This window comes from Haliotis rubra, unplaced genomic scaffold, assembly GCF_003918875.1.
Source record: "Haliotis rubra isolate DU_JTF1 unplaced genomic scaffold, ASM391887v1 Scf5, whole genome shotgun sequence".
Lineage (NCBI taxonomy): Eukaryota > Metazoa > Mollusca > Gastropoda > Lepetellida > Haliotidae > Haliotis > Haliotis rubra.
The window spans coordinates 3,075,053-3,096,831 of record NW_025767190.1 but is presented as its reverse complement, the minus strand read 5'-3'; positions in this window follow the sequence as shown (position 1 = coordinate 3,096,831).

The window sequence follows — 21,779 nt, the reverse complement described above, 5'->3', positions numbered from 1 at the left end:
AGTGGAAGCATAGTATCAAACTGGTTTTAGTCCATTAGCTATACGCCCATTTCTCATGTGGCTCATGCCCGCTTACCCACTGACTACATGACAATCTTATGTCAATTTACAAGCATATATTTACTAAATGTCCAGTAAATATCTTAAATGTTTGTCAATGTCACCTTGTGATGAAATTGTAAATAAAATGGTGAGAATTTACACCTTCTTTTACTCTTTTGCTGGGGGACCAAATCTCACAGATGGATAGAAAGGAGCTAAATTACAGACGCACCTTTTGTTCTTGGGGATTACAAGGCTTCAGTGATCTGGAACCTTAGAACAATAGGTGCTGGGTAAGCGGGAAGACTTGAGAATAACTACATATATATTGACCTAAGATGGGAGAATCGTCACGATATTCGTCATTATGGCAGGTTGGTTGGAAGTAGAGCATGTGACATCAAGGCGAGGCACATAGTCCTTGAGACAGACCTTGAACATATTGATTTGACTACCAAATTGAGGGGCAAACAGTCACTATGATTTTCATATAGCTTAAGGTATGTACTTTATGAAATCACGCGATGGACACCTCCCATGCCCAGCTAAATAGGTTTTTGGCGGCCATTTTGAAAGATGGCCGCCATTTTCTTGAATTGGACCATCTGTCTACAAAAACAATGCTACAGCTAAAGCTATAAGCATTAGACATAAACATGTGGGTTAGATATGTTTAGCATTCAATTTCCCACATTGTGATATGTAATTTCTGGGGGTTCAGCATGGTTAGTTTTTACAAACTGGGAAAAATGTATGAAAAAATAGGAATTTCCCCCCAAAATGCAGATATTTTGTTATTTTGGGGGGAAAATAATGATCACTAAGAGGAGATCTTTCACAAATTAGAAAGCACATGTCTCTAAGTATAGATGTGTTTCTATTTAATATTCAAATCTAAATTAAAATGTACTTTTAATCAGGTTTATTACGCAGGTCCCATTTTTCACGAAATGGTGCCGTTCACCAAAAATTGACTATCAGCCCCTGAAAACAATGACCCAGCTCAGATTGTAAGCTTGAAGTAGATTATAATTATGTTGGATAAAATTTGTTCAGTATTGAATTTCACACATTGTTATATCTAACTGCAAGGATTTGTACATCATTGCACATATTTATGTTTGAACAACTGTTAAAAAAATATACATGAGAATAACTTTCTTGGATATACATATGTTACATTTGACCACTTTCTAAAATGGCATTGTGTATTTTCATAGCTTTCGGCCGCGGGAGCCGTGCCAATTAACACTTATCAGAGGGGTACACAAAGTACGCAGATATATACTCATTTCTTTTCATGCCCTGTACACATTTCTACCGTTTAGCTTATGTGAGGAATGTAGCAGTTAGTGAATCTTCCACCTGTGAAGATCAAGGTTAGAATTGAGCAATAGTAACCCATGCTTGTCGTAAGTGGCGACTAACGGGATTGGGTGGTCAGGCTTGCTGACTTGATTGACACATATCATCGTATCCCAATTGCGCAGATCGATCCTCATGTTGTTGATCATTGGATTGTCTGGTCCAGATTCGATTATTTACTGACCAACGCCATATAGCTGGAATATTGCTGAGTGTGGCGTTAAACAAACACAAACCAACCGAATATTAGGCAGGTGTATTTGTGTGTATGTGATTAAGGTTTAAACTATCGTTAACATATAAATAGTTTATGGGACATAGTGATAAACATGCTCATTGATGTCGAAACAGATGCCTTACTGTGGCATTTCGTGTTTTGATAATGATTCATTACATCTCAAGCTACAAGAACACCAGCAAATGTATGGAACTCCTTCTTACCCGGAAATACTGTCTTTGAAACTGGACCATTGTTGCAGTGGCTTGAATATTACCATCACTGTCGTTATTGCTATAATCACTGGTATTGCATCATACTGCATTTGTATTTGTCCTACCACTCAATTTGGTACTGTAGCTACATCACCTTTATAGTGATTTCTATCAGCTTGTAACCTTAGTTAATTATACAATTGTTAATCACATCGCAGTGTGTGTTAGTTCCACGTCGAGTTCTTGATGACCCTTGAGACTGGTTGACAAACATATGCTATCATCTTCTGTAGTTCAGACATATATCGAACCTCCGAAGCCCAACAATCATTGACCTTTCTCAACATGAAATACGTCGAAGGTCATAACGATACCTGTCCAATTTCAATCCGATATTTCATAGTGACTCTAACTTGGCTACAAAGAAGCACTGGGTAACGACCATCTGGGTTCAAATGTCATGGCGTTCCGACATCAGTAAAATGGCTGGAACTTACACATGTACATCACAAATGGTCCGTTTATATAAATGTCATTCTTGTTTAAAGTATAACAACAGACAGCAACTGCAAATGTTGGCCAATGTGGGATTCAATCTTTCTTTTTGTCTGGATCTGAACTTGAGTTTACACTGACAAAATCTGACTATCCATTAAGTCCGCAACCAAGCTACTTCAAAGGGGATTTTCTTTTTCACTCAGCAAATGAACCCAGCGGGGACTGATTCTTTTTATTCTGAATATGCAGGAGGAAATGATGTCAAGCCATACGATGGTATCAAAGCGCTGATTTGTGTATTTTCCCCAAGAAAGGAATCATGCAAGAAATGGGAGATGAGAAAGATTATACAATCAGCTTCAACAACAAGCAAGAACGCGAAACAATGGGTATGCGCTTCAGCCATTAAGTTTATCCTTAGTGGTATTTTGGCGAAACACTGGTTTGATGAGACTTATAAGACATGCCAAAACTCTGACTGCCTTTGGTGCCCAACTGCCAACTGTTACGGTCGCCTGAATGGATCAGAACATCCAGGGCACTGCTACACGCGCTCCTTATAGGCACGTCATTGGAAACTGGTACATATCGGGAAAATCGCATTCCCAGTGGGATGAGCAACCTCTAAATCGTTCTGCCGGTCACTATGGCTGAAGGAATGGATGGGATAGTTACACAAAAAGAATGTGCAGGTATTGTTATGGAAACTTGCATTCTTAAAATATTTTAGAACCACATGTCTATTACTTTAATGGTGCATTCACATTTTTTTCTGAAATCTGGACTTTCTCAAAAATGCGTGCCATTGGCGGCATAATACTGGAACTCGAATTGACAAATATTGTCTGTGTACAATACAGACAGTTACTTAAATGAGTTGATGCCTTACACGGGATCCACACGCCTCATTTATAGACAAAACCTTGTTAACTTTTACTTTTCTGCACTGTAAGGTCTAAACCACTGATCACTTAATCCCAAATATAACATATGTTGCATTTGACCACTTTCTAAATGGCATAGTGTAACCAGGGCATTGTGTAATCACTTAATCTCTCCTTTAAAACCGGGAACATACTTTTGATGCTCCCTTTTTTAACAAAATCCCTTGATATACATTATCTGGCGTGTCATATCGGCTGCAGTCATCTGCATCTGGCAAGCTGTCAGTGCTAAAAGGACAATATTACTGAAAACTGTGATATGGCAGAACGCTGTTGTTAAAAGCTCATTAGTTTTACTGTCTCGAACCAGGTGTGTATAACATGCCAGTCCCTTAAAACACAATATACAAAACAGTTTCCGAATCACCTTGTAAAGGTCCAATTTCAAATTTTAATAGACAAGAGTCAATGACAATGTAGTCAATTCATTTCTTTGGCCGCAAATTGGTTCATTCTTGAACCTTCAAAGGGGTTGAAGTCGCGTAAACTGATTGTTCTCCGGAGAAGTACCGTAAGCTCCCATTGTCCCTGGTCTGGTCAATAGCAAAATAGAGTTTTAAAACATCAGAAAGGGGTAAATGGGAAGAGTAACAGATCAATAGTCATGGATCAAGTTAACAACCCTGGGGAGAGAAGAGCACATATCCAGCAGGATAGAAACAGTCGGGATCAACGATGAATTGGAGTGCGAGGAAACAAAGGAAACAACCGGAAGTTCCAGCACACGGAACAGTCAAAACCTGAACAGTAGAATCATCATGCGGTAATGCAGATGCAAGAGGGAAAACGGATCAAGTTTCAAACGAGGATAGCAATGGTTTTGGTAGCTCAGACAAAGAGCGATTGATAAGTGAAAGTAACAATCTTCTTCAGATGATTAACAAACAAATGAAGAGGAAAACTGACCTTATGATAATCTTCTTGAATTAGGAGCTGATTCAGCCATCAAAGAAGCGAGACGTTATCTGACCAGAATGTGTAGAAACCAACAGCAAGAAAGAGAAAGGCGTAAATTGAAAATTCACTTCATGAAAATTCTCTTCATGGTCATGAAATACATACTTATAGACCCTACAGACTGCAATGTGTGTCTCTGAGAAGATCTATCTTCACAGGTGAGACACATGAGGATATTTTCAGAACTTTGACATAAAGATTTATTATCAACTGTTCATGATAGAACTAGTGATGGTTTAACAAATTGAGTCTGACGTAACATTTGAATTGATGATAGAATAGAATAGAGAGTCCGTTAACAACAGTCAGTGTGTACAGCTCAGCCTCCTCGTCAGAGAGCAGTACTGGAGGACGGCAGGATAGCAGGCTTCACACCAGGTCCATATCAGTCTTGTTGTGTAGTTCCACGCTCAACTCCACTGGGCCCACGTTGATAATGTCACACCAGAGTTGGTGTCTGCAGCCAGCACAAGCTTCACACGATGTTAGGACATGGATCAGGAGGTCTGCACAGTTCACACTACATTTATCACAAGCTCCATACACACGGCAAGGACGGCAGAGAGCACACATTTGCAAAATGAGGAGGCATTGTTGTTTCAAGGAGTATATTTTGGCAAGTAGCCAAGCTGGGTGTGGCTCTACCGAGGGATGTAATGCCCTGAAGTGTTTGAGATCTGGATCTGATGCCATTCGTTGGTTCCAGGAGGACTCGTATTCCATGACCGAGTCTTTTACGATCTTCTTCCAGGAGAGTTGACTCATGAAGATGCCGGAGGAGACGAAATTATCAAGAAACTGCATCAGTTTGTATTTTTCAAGTACATGCACTATATCTGGTATAAATCCTGTTCTTGTCTTCAATATGCAGTTTCTAAACGCAAACAGGCGTGGGATAAAGAGTTTGAAGCAAAGTAGGTGATTCTTGCTGTTGCACAAGGAGCCAAGGAAAAACAACTTCCTTGTGTCGATATGTGATTCTGCCGAGTACCATCCAATCAGGGAGTCACATATGTCAGATCTAGTAGTTTTGGGGAGCCCCTGACACATCTTTAAACAGAATCGTTGTGCCCTTTCGACAGTGATAATATCGCCTTTTTTCAACCCTGACCACAATTTGCACCCAAACAAGTCTTTGGGCATACACACAGACTTGACAATATTGGAGCTGGTAACTGGATTCAAACCACGTTTGTGTAAACCTGATTTCATCAACATCATTGCAGCTGACTTCATGATCGAACTTTCGTTTGATGTTCGAGTGTGGCTGCTGAGGTGTGAGTCGAGAAGAATGGCGAGATGCTTTGAGTTGTCCACTTCAGGTAACTTCTTTCCGTGACGTTTGATATTGCACTTGGTGTATCTTTGCCGATTGAAGACCAAGAGGTTGCTTTTTAAGGGAGAGAATGTGAACTGTCATTTGGCACTGTAGTTCTGACACTCTGTTACCATGGATAGTGGATGCGCTGTGATGGGACTGATCAGTGACATATCATCTGCCTGAGTTGGAGCGGCGAAGTGGAGATCCAGTACGAATGCTCCCTTCTTAAGATGTGATAGGTTTATGACTTAAATAAAAGCAACGAAACCCTTTCCACATCCATCTGAAGACATCGGAGCGTCCGCCCGGAGATCGGAAGGTCGTGAGTTTTATCCCCGACCGCGTCATACCAAAAGACGTTAAAATATGGTACTTGTTGGTCCCTGCCTGGCGCTCGGCATTAATGGGTACAACAAGGACTGGTCGACTCGGAGTCAGTATAATGTGTCTGAGTGGGGTATTCATGCTTCACTGCGGCATGGTATCTCAGTGGGCTAGCACTATAAAACCAGCTTCAATCTGGGCTAGTATAAGCAGCCCATACACACGCATGCACGTCGTCATATGAGCGAAATATTCTCAAGCACGACGATAAACACAATTTCACCTCACCTCACCTCTGAAGACATCGGACATTTTGTTGCAGATGCACCAAAATTTGAAATGGCCTTCATTTGACTAACATAAACATTTCGGAAAAGTTGTGAAACACCTAAGGCTGCAGCTGGAGGTGCTGGGAGTAAATATGGTGACCGTAAATATTGCCAAACAGCCTTGGTGAGAGTTTGTTGTCACCCTGAACTGTAGAGTGAGAGAGAGGCAGCGATGAGCTTTATTTAGACTATTAATGTATTAACAGACTGCTGAAATATATTAGAACCCTCCTCCGATGCAGATAATATTATAAAAAGATCTGCCTAAGCGTAGAATCTACTAGCATGATATTCTTGTGTATATAAGAATGAGCTGACTATTGCCTCTTATCTCAAATTACATATCTAGTCACCAAAACACCATCCTTCTGTGTGATGACCTATGTATTCTCTTTTTGCCTGCACTGTAATTGGCAAAAAGCGGGTTAGGATTAACAGTCAAGCGCCTGCACAATTATAGCCACTACCAACTCACCACCAAGCTCACTAACCGACCACACTGAACACAGTTCGTAATGATTTGTCATTAAAAGTAATCAAATATGACATAAATATTTATGATTTAAACATATTTATTTCCAATGAAAGGAACCGGATTGGTAAACAAGCATAATCTTATATGAAATGTTTATTTCCTAGTGTGACATTTAACGTATTTATGTATTTGCTGATTTAAAATTTCGTCATATTTGTCAGATAATTCATTTTCGTCTATTTGTATATATGCAATATTGTGTATGGATATGATGTTACATGCAATATTAGTAAAATTAAAAATGTCACCATATTTTCAAATGACTCATATTCGTATTTGCGGGTGTTATATGCAATAAACAAAATGTGATAAACTTTACTGTTTACCAGCAAGTGCTGGCATACTTGCATTTCTACTACAGACTATAACTTTAATCCCCGTCGTTGTAAGGGTTATGCCCATCGCTTGTTGCAAGTTAGATTACTGTTGCTGAGAGGTGAATATTACCATCAATGTCTTTATTGCTATAATCAATGTTACATGACATTACATCTATTGTGATACCTATGAATTGATTTGTCAACTTAGATAATTTTAGAATGCAACATGCACATTTGGGATGTCTCCAGCATAAACGGTGAATAATTCTATCCAGAACCCCCTTAGAAATATAAAGAAGTGAAAAAAGAAGTAAAAGGGGAATACATAATTACATAGTGACATGACCCGCAAAGGTCCGGGTTAGAATGAGCCTTCAGTAAACACTGCTTGACTCGCTGGCTTGGTTGACACATGTCAACGGTTCCAAATTGCGCAGATTGATGCTCATGCTGTTGATCACTGGATTGTCTGGTCCAAACTCGATTATTTACAGACCGCCGCCATATAGCTGGAATATTGCTGAGTGCGGGGTAAAACTAAACTAAAACTAAACATGCATGCCCTGATTTTGAAACTTTGTGACAGCGGCCTGTATTATAATTAGGTTTGTACAAGACATTCAAGTGACTTAGACTTTGAGTAACGATCCACCCCGTCTAAATACGTGAGCACACGATCATTCAATCTGATCAATAATCCAAACATTTGGCAAGACGGTAAATCTATGGTAAACAAATTGTCTAAACATTTTGTAAAATTACGTTGAACATCTTGAATCCGAGTCTTGTTCATTTCGATCATTCTCTGGTTAGAGAAGAAGTTAAACATATTTGTGTTACATTCGTTTTAGCGAGAAAGTGGATGCTTAATCACAGCAGTCGACCATATGATGCATGATCCATGTGTCCCGCCACATGTAAATGACACATATCAGGCAACACGAATGAGATTTCCAGCAGCTAACAGTTCACCAGGATGTCTGATCACTTCAACAAGTACGACTCTGTGGCTGATATGCACGGAAAATCAAGAGGAAGAGTTGTTCCCGCCAGACATGTTGAGCGGTACCTGAAGACGGGGATCACTCTTTTCGCAGGTAAAATCATTAAAGGCACTGTATCACACAACACTTCTCTAACATAAATAATGCATTTCTCTCAATAATACTTACTATTGTCCCTACCATATTATCTATTCCCAAAAACATTACGTATTCAGATTACAATATTGAATTAAAAAGTTCGAATGAATTAATGCAACGTTGCATTAAGTCGACTCTCGTGCCCTCTATCGACCGAACATTATTTTTTAGCGAAACCCGTTGAGTTATGTCCCTTAGAGCGCTCTTCACGAATATCCTTTAACTCAACATGTGATTGAAACCAGTTCGGCAAACACCCAAAACACCGCGGGCGACAGTTTTCGATGTGCGGAGCAATTGTTTACATTCCATATATAGCAAGTGTTCTCTGTCGTAAGGGATAATAATCTTTTATTGCATCAACAGGAAGCTAAAGTGAGTGCATATGACCCCATATATATAATATAGGCCAAAATATTGTCGAAACTGTGTGACATTGTGCCTTTAATTATTGCAGCTTTACATAGGCATACACAGATTAAGTTTGAAATCCAACATCAAAAATATTCTTTCGCTCCCAATCAATACATACGTTCTCAGAAATGCAATACTTGGATGGCAGTTTGCATACATGATGGCGATATGAATATATGCAATCCCATTAACATTATGTATTTTCTGCAACACGATACCTATTATGGTGGAGTCTGATGACACCTCCCAGGCAGGTCGCGCTGGGTAAACCTTGAGAGAAGTTTGGCTTCATAACAAAGGATACGAAGGTTCTTGGGCCAGTCAGACGTCAGCTTTCTAAAACATATCCAAATCTTTTCTTAAACAACGATAATATTTTGATTTGTACATCAGATGGCCCAATCAGAGCACAAACATAATTTGGATGGTGGCGTTCAGAAGTGACAGAGTGTATTAAACATCCACATAACTGCAGTGGCATAACTTTAAATATCTCCTATTTAGTTCTTCAGTTCGTTTTGTTGTTCGGTTCGTTTGCTGTAACGTTATTTACATTGAAAAGTCAACGTATGTATTCCTGCCATTCTTAAACAAAAAACACATACTGACAAGAATCACTCAAGTTATGTGTTCCCTTTTGATCCCTCTTTAATTATGCTCTATAGATGTCATTATCACTTACCACTTGTTTCAGGGGTCTTGTCGTTCGACCTCAACAACGAAGATACAATCATTCCGTCACCTTTCCTCAAGGATGGTAGACAACCAAAGGTCTATTTATGCCCTGATCTCAATACATTGTACGATGTGTCCTGGTATGGGAAAGATAATGTCTTGGTGGCCGAGGTCATCTGCGAGAGCTACTGGTTAAAGGATGGCTCAACACAGCTAGTATGTCCTCGTTACGTTGCTCGACATCAACTAGAACGGTTGGCCAATAGTGGATTTAGTCTTCTTTCTGGACTTAAACTTGAGTTTACGCAGACAAAAGCTAATAAACCTTTATCCCTGCAAAATAGCTACGGGAGTCAACGGTTCGTCAGCAAGCACAGTGATTTCCTCTTTCCCTTTGGTAAGCATATGTACCAAGCGGGGGTTTATATCGATTCATTTCATTCTGAATATGCAGGAGGTCCTATCGAACTGGTAACAAGGCAATGTGATGATATCAAAAGCGCTGAATCGTGTATTGTCCTCAAGAAGGGAATTCTAGAAATGGGGGAGAATAAAGATTACACAATCAGCTTCAACGCCACGCAAGAAAGCGGAACAGTGGGTATGCACTTCAACCATTCTCTGTGGTCTATTTCTGAGGGCATAAATATTTTCTGGTCTTAGTGCTTTGGGGAAACACTGGTTGGGGGGACTAATGAAACATGCCAAGGCACTGACTGCCCTTTGGTGCCCAACTGCCAACTGTTACAATCGCCTGCACGAACAGGATCGTCCTGGGCTTATCTACTGGAGCACTGACCTAGGCGCTGCTTGCGTTAAAGTCAAGACTTCTGAAACTCATACATATCTGGAAAATCGTATTCCAAGTTCGATTAGCAACCCCTACATCACTCTGGCTGCCACCATTGCTGCAGGTCTTGATGGGATTGATAAGAAACTGGAATGTCCACCCGTACATCAACCATCTTCTGACGCTCTCCCTAGCACTCTGTCACAGGATTTAAATGAACTTCAGATAGATACTGATATGGTTAACAGCTTGGGAAAAGGATTTATTGAATGGTTTGTATGTCTTATAAAAGCGGATATTTAATCTCACGTGGGATAAGAGGCGAAGGAGCGTTGTTTTGACAGTGTAGCTTGATGTCAAATACGAGAATAGATTCAAAGATTTAATAAACTTAATGTCGTCAAATTACCTTTGACAAGGAAAAAAATCTAAATATAATCAAACATAAGTGTTTGAACAAAATCATTGCTGAGTGACTTTTATGACATGTTTTTTTAATGAAGCGGACGTACAATGTTTTTTCCTTTTTTACCTAGCCTGCAAGGAAAAATAACTGAGAGTATTCAAGAGCTATATTTCGTAAATAGATTTCATGTCAACTACAGAATCAACTCCTGGACTCAATGGTCGTGATTATTGCTTTGAATTTGAACAGGGGTTTGCTGCAAACAGGATGGGCGCAAAACGAGAATTAGCCGCCAGATGATTTTTTTTCCATCAAAGTACAATATCATCTCTATAAGAAAGATAGCGCCATGCATTTTCAGGGATCTATGTTATCTAAAGCAAGTCAACACTCACGACATGCCACCGGCCGGACGTCCATGTCAACACGAAAACTTTATTGGGTATGTGCTTCCACGAAATTGACACCAAATCTGCACATGAACACCTTGGAACAATAGAAGCTGCAGCAAAACCTTACGCCATCGGCTGAGGTCTCTGAACATTCGAACCCGATGCCAAGCGATACGCCCAAATATACAAATTCCAAATCAGCGCCAGGCACGCCTAGCCTTAGATTCAGAAGACTAGACAGGGACAGTATAGTGTCCACAGATGAGGCATCGTGACATATGATGGTCGCGCAACGGTCAACAGGCGTCCAAGAAAACGTTTTCAGAAACGATGTCTTTTTCACCAACATTAGGTTGTAGTCCTATGCAAAGTGCTCAGGTCAGAAACGAGTTGAAGTGAAGCAACGTTTGGCGCGGAGAGTCGTTGGATTGGTGACCGTGTGATACATGTGGTCTCACCTTAGGCAAGTGAGTTTGTTCAAAATTGCCTCTGTTCACCCAGCAGAAAATGGGTACCCGGTAAAATAAATCGTGAGACTATTAACCTTATAGCGCCTAACGGGTAGTTTGGGTTATCCGGGGTAATAATATTTAATGATCACATTGTTCGCTTTGAGCAGGATATCTAGTCTGGAAAAGGCGCGTTATAAATATTCTCATTATTATTACATTAAGTCATGTTTCACTGTATGAAGAGCCAACCGCGCCTGGCTTTGAATATTTATTGCCAAGAAACACCCTTGTCTGGTAGTGGCTAGGTAGTGGTTATTCGATGCTGACTTATCTATACTGGTATCACAAGTGCATGTTTCGAGGACCGTTTCTATCCAGTTATGAAGTGTATGGCAGTTTACTACAGTACATACTGAAGAATTACATGCTGTAGAATTAGCATATTTCAATATACAGTCCATTCCTAAATGTTGAATATTTATCATCAATGGGATGGAATGATGTGCATGTGCACTCTTCCACATTCATGCTCTGTCTTAGTATGACATGGAGGCAATCACTGTATTGTCTGGACCACACTCGGTTGTTTACAAACAAAATCGTACAATTGTAATACTGCGGAAACAAATACAACGTCATGAAAAAGCCAGAATAACAATCGACTCCACTTTTATTAGACATTTGTTATGGATGTGGTAAGGGTTTTGTCGCTTCTATTTTATATAAATCCATAAATTCACGAAAAACATCCAGTAAAATGTGCTTAGACAAATATCGGTACTATCTCTGGTATTGATGATGTTTTATATGTCCTACATATAGCATAGTATTGCTGTTGAAGATAAAGTGCACTTGACTCAGAACCCAGGTGTTAAGTTTCTTGAACATGACGAAGGCATTTTCTCATGTTGCAAGTCACTAGCTTCATTTATCAGCTGTACCTTTAATGCAAGTTTGAAGCAGGTCTGAAATGGCACGGGTTCAATGTCATGAGAAGATAAAGAGAAGACTCTCTCATGTAGATAAACCATCACCAACAACAACCACCCCACCACCCATTAAAAGACGCTTGTCTATTTGTGAGTTTTAGAATTACATGTTTTACAGATTAAGGTGAAAAATGCAGCAGAGTGGGTTCGGGTGATCCCGGCACAGCCAGGCTGTTCAGGCACTCTACAGGCAGCCCAGACAGCAAATGGGACTTCTCCCAGGAAACGCTGCTTAATCGAACCCACCAAGAAGTTTCTGGAGAATATTAAGGCTCCCCAACACCGCAGTTTTCTGCATTACCCAGAAGGGCTGTGCTCCCGGGGCTGAACCCGGGCACTATCCTGATCTGCGCTAAGAGATCAGGAGGTACCAAACAAAGAGCACCGAGAACAATAAAGAGCCTGACGACAGCGTACTTTTGATGCAAGCAAGGTATTTCAATGGCTAGGTCAGCATATTTAGCATGCACATTTATTCCTGAATCTTACCAATGTCTGGACCTCGGAGTGAAGACGGTAGTAGAAGCAACAACCCATGCCATCACGTCGCTTAAGATATGTTTTTGTGAGTGGATGGAGTATTGGTGTCTTTTCTGTTTAAGGCCTTACTCTGCTATATTCCTAGTCTATCATGACGTGTGTGTGTGTGTGCGTGCGTGCGCGTGGGGGGGGGATAGCGCTGGGGTAGCCTAGTGAGAGAGAGTGTTTTATTCAGTAAAGGGGCCACAGGCCCATTATACATCAGGTGTACAGAATATACAATCATTAGAGCACCGTCATCATGAGAGCTGCACAATTATACATTTGTGGGTACAAGGACTAAAAGATATTTATGTCGTTTTTTCATGGCAAAAATTACGGAAGCGTAGTAGGGCCTCGGTGAAAAATTACTATCTCCTACGTAGTAGTTAATATCTCCTATGTGGGACTTAGTATCTCCTACGTATCTCCTACGTAGGACATAGTATCTCCTACGTAGTACTTAATATCTCCTACGTAGGACTTAATATCTCCTGTAGGAGATGATCGATATACGTTTATGTACATTAATGTGAAATGGTCGACTTAAATTCCCAGACATGCACACAATCTCCTGTTTCACTGTTTCAGTCACTGTTAGAGTCTACAGTCATTCGTTTCATTCACTATTAGAGTCTACAGTTATGTGTTTCACTTACTGTTAGAGTCTGCTATCATGTGTTTCATTTACTATTAGAGTCTACTGTTTCCTTCACTATTAGAGTCGTGTGTTCAACTAATTGTTGCACATTACTGTGTTGGACCGAGTGTTATACTTTACTGCCTTGCGTTCAGTTTGCTCTACTGATACGCGTTGCAGTTAGTTCTCTGTTATATGTTGCACTTTGTTACACTTTACTATTATGCGTTGGATATTTCAGAGGTTGTCTTAGACTATCGGTGGCAATCTATGCGTACATATCCCCTTATAATTATACAAATAAGTATAATGATAATTTTTCGCCTTTTTTAATTTCGTATTGTTTTACGCCGCACTCAACACTTTTCCAACCAAGTCAAGTCAACCTGTAAACAATTACGAAAAAACGAGCCGCAAACGAGCGTTGCATCCGTTCCAACCTAGCCCCATCTGAAGACAAGCAACAACTTGCGGAGGTCGTGTTATAACCCGAGTTTCACTTTCATATAAGAACCTAACCCCAACCATCCCACCCACCCCTGAGTGTGTGTGTGTGTGTGTGTGTGTGTGTGTGTGTGTGTGTGAGAGAGAGAGAGAGAATAGATGCATGTATGATAGATTAAACATAACCATACCCAAACCTCCATAACTGCAATTACAACAGTGTCCACGTCACCCTAACGTAATACACACACACAATAACACTGTATAGTAACACTGCGTCAGTGTCATGAATATTCACTGACTCACAATTATACTATCTAACATCCTGCATAGCCAAACATTTCTCAACTTAATAACCTACTTAATAACTTCATAATCCGAACTTTAAAATGATATATTAAGTACTACGTAGGAGATAGTATGTACTACGTAGGAGATACTAAGTCCTACGTAGGAGATATTAAGTACTACGAAGGAGATAGTATGTTCTACGTAGGAGATAATATGTCCTACGTAGGACTTAATAACTCTTACGTAGGAGATACTATCTCCTACGTAGGAAATAGTGACACACAAAAACAATTTCACCGTGGCCCTACTACGCTTCCGTAACAAATAGATATTTTCAAGACAATTAATAATATAAGTATTCTTTGATGTAAACAACTGAGCTAATTTCACTTCAGATGGATATATGTGATAATATTTAGGGAGGATATCATTTCTTAATTTCCCATAAAAAGGGCATTCCAGGCAAAAGTGATACTCATTTTCTATATTAGGTATGATACAAAGCGGGCACAGGCGATCCTCCCTTTTAAGACCTAAATGTCTACCGTACTCTATCATCAAATTATGGTTTGAGCAGCGAAATCTACTTAAGAAGATTCGAAACTGTTTTACATTAACACTATCGATATAGAACTCAAAAGCTACACCTTCTTTGAGCCTACAATAAAAATCCAATTTCGAAACAAGTATAATACGAGATGACCACAACTGGTTATCTATATCAATACATCTTTGCTTAAATAATTATATGAAAGTAGAGATATTTCCAACACTTTGACTGGCCGACACATTGCCAAAACCATAACTGTACAAAAGGGATTTCACCTTAAAAGCCCGAAAATCTATACCTTTTTCAGCAAGACAATACTGATACTCACATACCTTACTTAAGATTACATTCTCAACTTGAGACAGGAGGCGAACCCAATATTTAACAATCTTAATGTACTGATTTACCTTTAATGAATAACGGCCAATCTCAGCACGCGCTCCAATATTTGGTGTGTATCTTGAAAGACCCAAAACCTGTTTACAGAACCTATCGTGTACATTCAGTACAGATGGCAACGGGTGGAAACCCCAGACTTCACTTCCGTATAGTAACAATGTCAAAACCTTGACATCAAATATATGGAGCAGAACATTAATTGGTAGATTATAAATTTCTTAACCGATGATTTGAGAATATTCAACACCTTCTATGCTTGGTCAGCCAAAGTTTTCTGTGTAACATACTATGATCCCGAGGAAGAGAAGTGAACACCCAAGTACTTATATGATGCAACAATTTCAAGCAACTGTCCATTCAAATGGAGCTTTCGTAATGTCTTAGTCGACCAGCCTTCATGAATACAATAACTTTACTTTTATCAATATTTATTTTCAATTTCCACTTGTTACAATACGAAACTAGTTTGTCTAGCCTCTTTTGCAGACCTATAACTGTGAAGTCAAAAAGCGCAATATCATCAGCAAACAATAGGATGAACAACTCAACTAAGTCTAGATTGATACCCCTCTGACCATCAGCGGATAGACAATCAACAATGTCGTTGACAAAGAAGGAAAAGAGAAAAGGAGGTAACTAGCATCCCTGACGAACTCCTGATAATCACTAGGTGGGGTAGCCTAGTGGTTAAAGCGTTTGCTCGTTAAAGCGTTTGCTCGTCACGCCGAAGACCCGGGTACGATTCCCCACATGGGTACAATGTGTGAAGCCTATTTCTGGTGTCCCCCGCCGTGATATTGCTGGATTATTGCTATTGCTGAAACTAAACTCGCTACTCACTCTTTCATGAAGACCTAAAAAATAGACACGGTGCCAGGAAAACCAGTGTTAGATGTTATATAAATGTGAAACGTGAACGGCAGGGTACAATTAGTATCGATTAGTCAATGAAACAGACCCTATGGGACTGGGCCACTGAAACTCAGTGTTGACACCAGGTGTTCGCGAAATGTGTAAGAGTGTTCCGCCCTCTCTCGCGCTGGTCACACAACTTGTCTAAGAATGTGAGTGTTTGGGTTTTTCCTAACGCCGAAGAGCAATACCTCTTCCAAGTGTCGCCGCTCCCAAAATTGTCACCAAGAGATAACAGGGGACAAGGGCCAGTACTACCAGAACACATGTCTATTGGCAAAGCTATCTCACGTGGCAATTGCTAACGACGACAGTTTTAACAGGGATTGGTCCCATGTGTAAAGAACACATACAGTTGGTGTCATGTATTTTAAACAAGGTCATCTCTGAATTATCACAGATAAACGGAACCTGGTGCCCTCGTTACTAAACCTGGATTTATCATATCAAGATAAACCAGATGGGATTTTGAAAGCAATGCAGGTCTACCCGCATTGGTTGTTTCGTGCGTATTTACGTATCTGGGTCCCGATCAACAAAGCGTTCGTAACGTTACGACCTGTCGTAACTCCATAGTTTATCATTTTCGCCCTGTGTAGGCATACCTCCAAGCAATAGAGTAAAACATAGATCGTCTTCATCTTCCCATAGGTCTGTAAATAGGTTAACATCCAGTTCATCGCATATTTTGCTAGAAGGACATCACATTCATGCAGGTTGATTCACATGACATAAAAAACATGTTTAACAATACCACTGACAAATGTGCCACACTGGCATTCTTAAGATTGAATGGTGATCCTATGTGTGCGAGCCTAGAAATGTCAGCAAAGTTTCGACTCATATCTAGACATAATCACACACCTGGACAGTGATAATCTGCTGTTCAGTTCTCTTTGTAATGCTAAGGCATCAGGGTGGCGTAGACACTGCTTGACTAAATGGGTCCAAGATTTCTCTTTACCAATACGAAAAGAAAATACATTGTTGTCTATTTCGTATCTCATTCTATGTTATTTTAACAAACTATTTAAGTATAAGTAGTTGACTAACACTTTAAAATGATTGCACAGTACAACAAAAGTTCTCGTTATTTCAGTTATTTGTCTATTTTTGTAAAATTTCGAGTGTTTTAATATTAGACTTTCGGAAGACTGAGTGGTAAAAATGATGTGCGGTTTAAAACTGAACCTGTCAGGCTTCATTTTCCTTACGGGCGCCCTTTGTATATCGATGCACGTTAAAAAGGGGAATGTAAACAGGACAAGATTTATTTTGGATAACGACGTTTTTATGTCTGTTCCATATTTCTAGACTATGAAAAATAATCTCTTGCCTTGTCGTTCTTCTCAAAACCGCAAGTGTCTGTTGTGTTATTTCCTTTGAACTGTGGAGGTAGATCTAAAGCTTGTTTATTTGACCTTAAACTTAAGGATTTATTTACGAAATAAGTAACCCACATTACTGTTTAATCTTTTGTTTTGGACATGACCTTGTGTTCACCGCACCTAAGTCTATAATCTGTGTCGGAATAAGCTGGTTCGCTATCCTGCCTGAACGAGAAAAAATAATCGGAACCCCTGTATTTTAGAGAGTTTAATCTTAAGTTTTAGGACGACACAGCATTTTTATTATTTAAGACAGAAGTCTGAAATTTGGCAGAATAATAACCAAGATGGTCATGTTTAAAATTGTCATTTCAAAAGTCATCTCACAGACACCAGTTTGTCACCAGGGGGGCGTCTTTCTCAGTATCTCGTATGATCACCACGAGCTGCAATCACTGCACGGCATCTCCTTGGACAAGAACGGATAAGACCCCGGATTCTCTCCTGGGGAATGGCTCTCCTCTCCTCCTGCAGTGCAACGGCGAGCTGTTGCAGCGTCTGTGGCGGCGGCTGACGTTGACGTACGCGTCGATCCAGCTTATCCCACAGGTGTTCAATAGGGTTGAGGTCTGGTGATTTAGAGGGCCATGGCAAGACACTGACGTTGGAATTCTGCAGAAAGTTCATTGTTGCACGTGCAGTATGAGGCCGGGCGTTGTCCTGTTGAAAAAACTGTCAATAATTGGGAGAAGGTGAGGCTTTAACACGTGGTTGATGTAACGTTGGGCTGTCAGGCTCCCTGGAACGATCACCAAGTCTGATTTCTGGTTGTATGAGATGGCTCCCCAAACCATAACGCTGTCCCCGCCAAATCAGTCCACCTGTTGGACGCAGATGGGCGCAAAACGTTCATGACTTCTCCTATACACACGTTGTCTTCCGTCGTGACGTTGCAAAAGAAAATGTGATTCATCAGAAAACCAGATGCGCCTCCAGTTTTGTAAAGTCCATATCCTTACGTTGTTGCACCACCTGAGTCGTCGGCGTCGATGTAGGGGGCGTAGTACAGGTCCAACAACTGGTCTACAGGCACGTAAACCCGCTTCTATCAGACGGTTCCTAATCGTTTGAGCTGACACTCTCCTCAAACCTGGTATTTGTGTGGCAGCCACGGTTGGTAGGGCATGCAGATTACGCAGGTGATGGACCCGGAAGTACCGATCTTGAAGGGGGGTCGTGATTCTTGGCCTTCCACTTCTCGGGCGATCGTTGGTCGAATTGAAGTTGTTGTAGCGGCTCCAACGTCGGGATATCTTTGTTTTGTGAACATTTAGGTGCCGTGCAACAGTTCCAAAACTTTCTCCGGCTTGAACACGACCAACGGCAATATTTCGGTCGGCAGCACTCAATCGTGGCATTTTTAACACTGCTTTTCGGCGACAAATGAATGAATAAATTACGAAAGCACATGGGCTTTTACAAACCCCTACATTAACTGCCATTTTCATGATTTGCACGTGCATTTGTTTTTTTGTGCAAAGTCACCAGGGTCATTTCATGCGTTGTGACGGAATAAGCAATAAAATACATTTATGCGCAAAAATGCAGTTGTTTGGATGGTAATCTTCATTCAATACGTGTATAATTTCAATACATTTGAATAAAATTTAGTTTGGAATCAATAAATTTTTAATATCTGAGGACAGGGGTTGCGTTTCTTTTTTGACAGAGTTGATATACATGTAGATGGTAATACTTTGACATGATTCTCTGGGATTCTTAAAGGAGCCCAGAAACACCAACAGTATAATATATATCATTGTAGATCAATGGAATTCAGGCTGTCCACGTGATCAAGACACCGTTACTCCATATGACTTGGGCTTGTTAGACTTATCAGTAAATAAAGGCAAACGATTTTCAATACAGAGAAGTTGAAGGAGATGTCCATTATGTAACTCGGCTATAGAAGATGAAATTGACTTCGCTTTTGTATGCCCACAATATGCGCATTTTAGAAAAAATATATCCCAAATAATTACCAGTTAAATATCCTTCATCTGGCTTTGCTTCCATTCTATCCTCCAAAAATGAAAATGTAATACGTAATCTAGCGGTTTTTGTAAAACATGCTGTTATCCTTAGTATCAATATCTTATCTTAACTGTAATGTATTTTGTGAAATGTCTGTAACATGTGTTGTATATATACTTGCATTACTTGTATATGGGCCGGAGGCCTTAAGTACAATAAATATCTTTGACTTGACTTGCGTCCCTTCATTTCCAAGATTCAACCCGATTATATTTGTTTTCAAACTACTACAGAAACTGCATTTATTTGTTTCATTCATTGATCTGTAAAAGTCAGTCGATGTTAAGAGAAGTTAAAAACACCCATTTGTACCGTAGAAATTATATGTGAGGCCAAAACAAGATCTAGTCGTATTATAAACTGAAGTCCAGAAGAAGTTCCACCTCCCAGTTGAGTTCACCATATGTTTCATACTCAAATGAAAATAGTGAGTGAGTTTAGTTTTACACCGCACTCTGCAATATTCCTGCTATCATCCCTTTGTCATCCCTCAAAAATACTTTCTACAAGAGAAACAGATAGTTGATTTTGATACATTTGATTATAATTTGAAAATGTTTGAGCTTACCAATAATGTATTCAAAATAAGAACTCTACAGGTACGCAATCAGCATTCAAAGAATATTTCTACATAGAAAGACAAACTGTTCCAGAATAAATACGAGTCTTATTCTCAAAGACTGCATATAAGGAAGAATTCTCAAAACAGAGCCATTGAGCTATTGCTAAAATTATTTTGGTAATGGCCCTTGATAACAAAAGCACAATACACAATGTAGCCCACTGATAGTTGATGAATATGCTGTACGGTTGACAAGTGCATAAAAATCTGTTTTGACGAATTTAGATCAGGTGTTTCTTAAGGTGATAAAATATTATCGTAATAGTTAGATGTGCTGAAAAGGAACTACCCAGAGAGAAACTGAAGACAGATCATAGTTGATCATACCGAACTAACCCAGATAAGCTTAGACTGACCTAGATTGTGAAATGTTGTTTAATTAAGCGTTGATGTACATAAATTACAGGTTGCTTTTTTATAACGGTGTCATCTACAATACATATGTAGCCAGTAAATAATCAAATTTTGGAAGGCTTTGGGCTTTATTGGGCTTTGTTGACTTTTAAACCAGTTGTAGTAAACTGAAAAGACTTGAACCTTGGACTTGTTTCGGAAAAAACTGCATGTGATTGTTTTTCATGAAGTCAAATCACCGACAATACGTTTCAGAGATCACTCAAGAAATATTCCTATGTTAAGGCACAGGGAGTGATTCGGATAAGAGCGGACTATACTAAACAGCAAAAGAAACGCCAGTTTGGAATTTTCCGTCGCAGAAACGGATAACTGTGAACTCATTTAATGTTTTGATGGTATATTTTTGACAATATCTCCAACTTTACCTGAGCAAAGACATTCCTTCCCAAACTCATGAATGGAACCCAGGAAATGGTCTCAAAAACGCAACCTGATCTCGGAGATGGGCACGGTGTTCTCCATGTTTTTCATGCAAATCATGCTGCACGTGCTGTTCACAAAGACCAGCCCTATAAAATGCACCCCCAAACCTGGTTGAAACATTCACATTACAACGTCAGCAGGATGACGCGACTCACGACAGCTCAGAGGAACCAGGCGCTAGGAAGACTTGAAGCTGGCCACACTGCACAAGCCTTTGCCAATCAAAGAATCTACAGGCTGCAGCAACGTTTTCAGGCCACCAACACCACAAATGATCGGCCCCGTACTGGCAGACCAAGGGTGACCACAAGACGACAAGACCGCCATGTTGTGCGACAGCATGTACATAATCCATTCATGCAGGCATCCAAACAGCACACCAGACAGTGGGAACACAGGGAATACCAATCAGTACTGATACAGTACGCCGACGTCTTAACAGCGGGAACCTCCATTGCCGTAGACCTTACCGTGGACCTACCCCCATCCCTCGTCATCGGCGTGAAAGTCTACAGTTTGCCCTACAGCACCCAAACCGGAGATACAGGCTATGGAGAACTGTTCTGTTCACAGATGAGAGTCGGTACTGCGTATCAACTGCAGATGGCAGAACAAGAATATGGCCACGACGTGGCCAGCGTTACTCAGACCAATGTGTTATGGAAAGAGATTCATTGGAAGGTGCAAGCATCATGGTATGGGATGGAATAGGCCTGAACCAGAGAATCCTGTGGTGTTCCAGAACCTTGGTCCAGGGAGAGGAGGCGGCATCACAGCGGTGCGCTACATCGACCAAGCTCTCAGACCCCACGT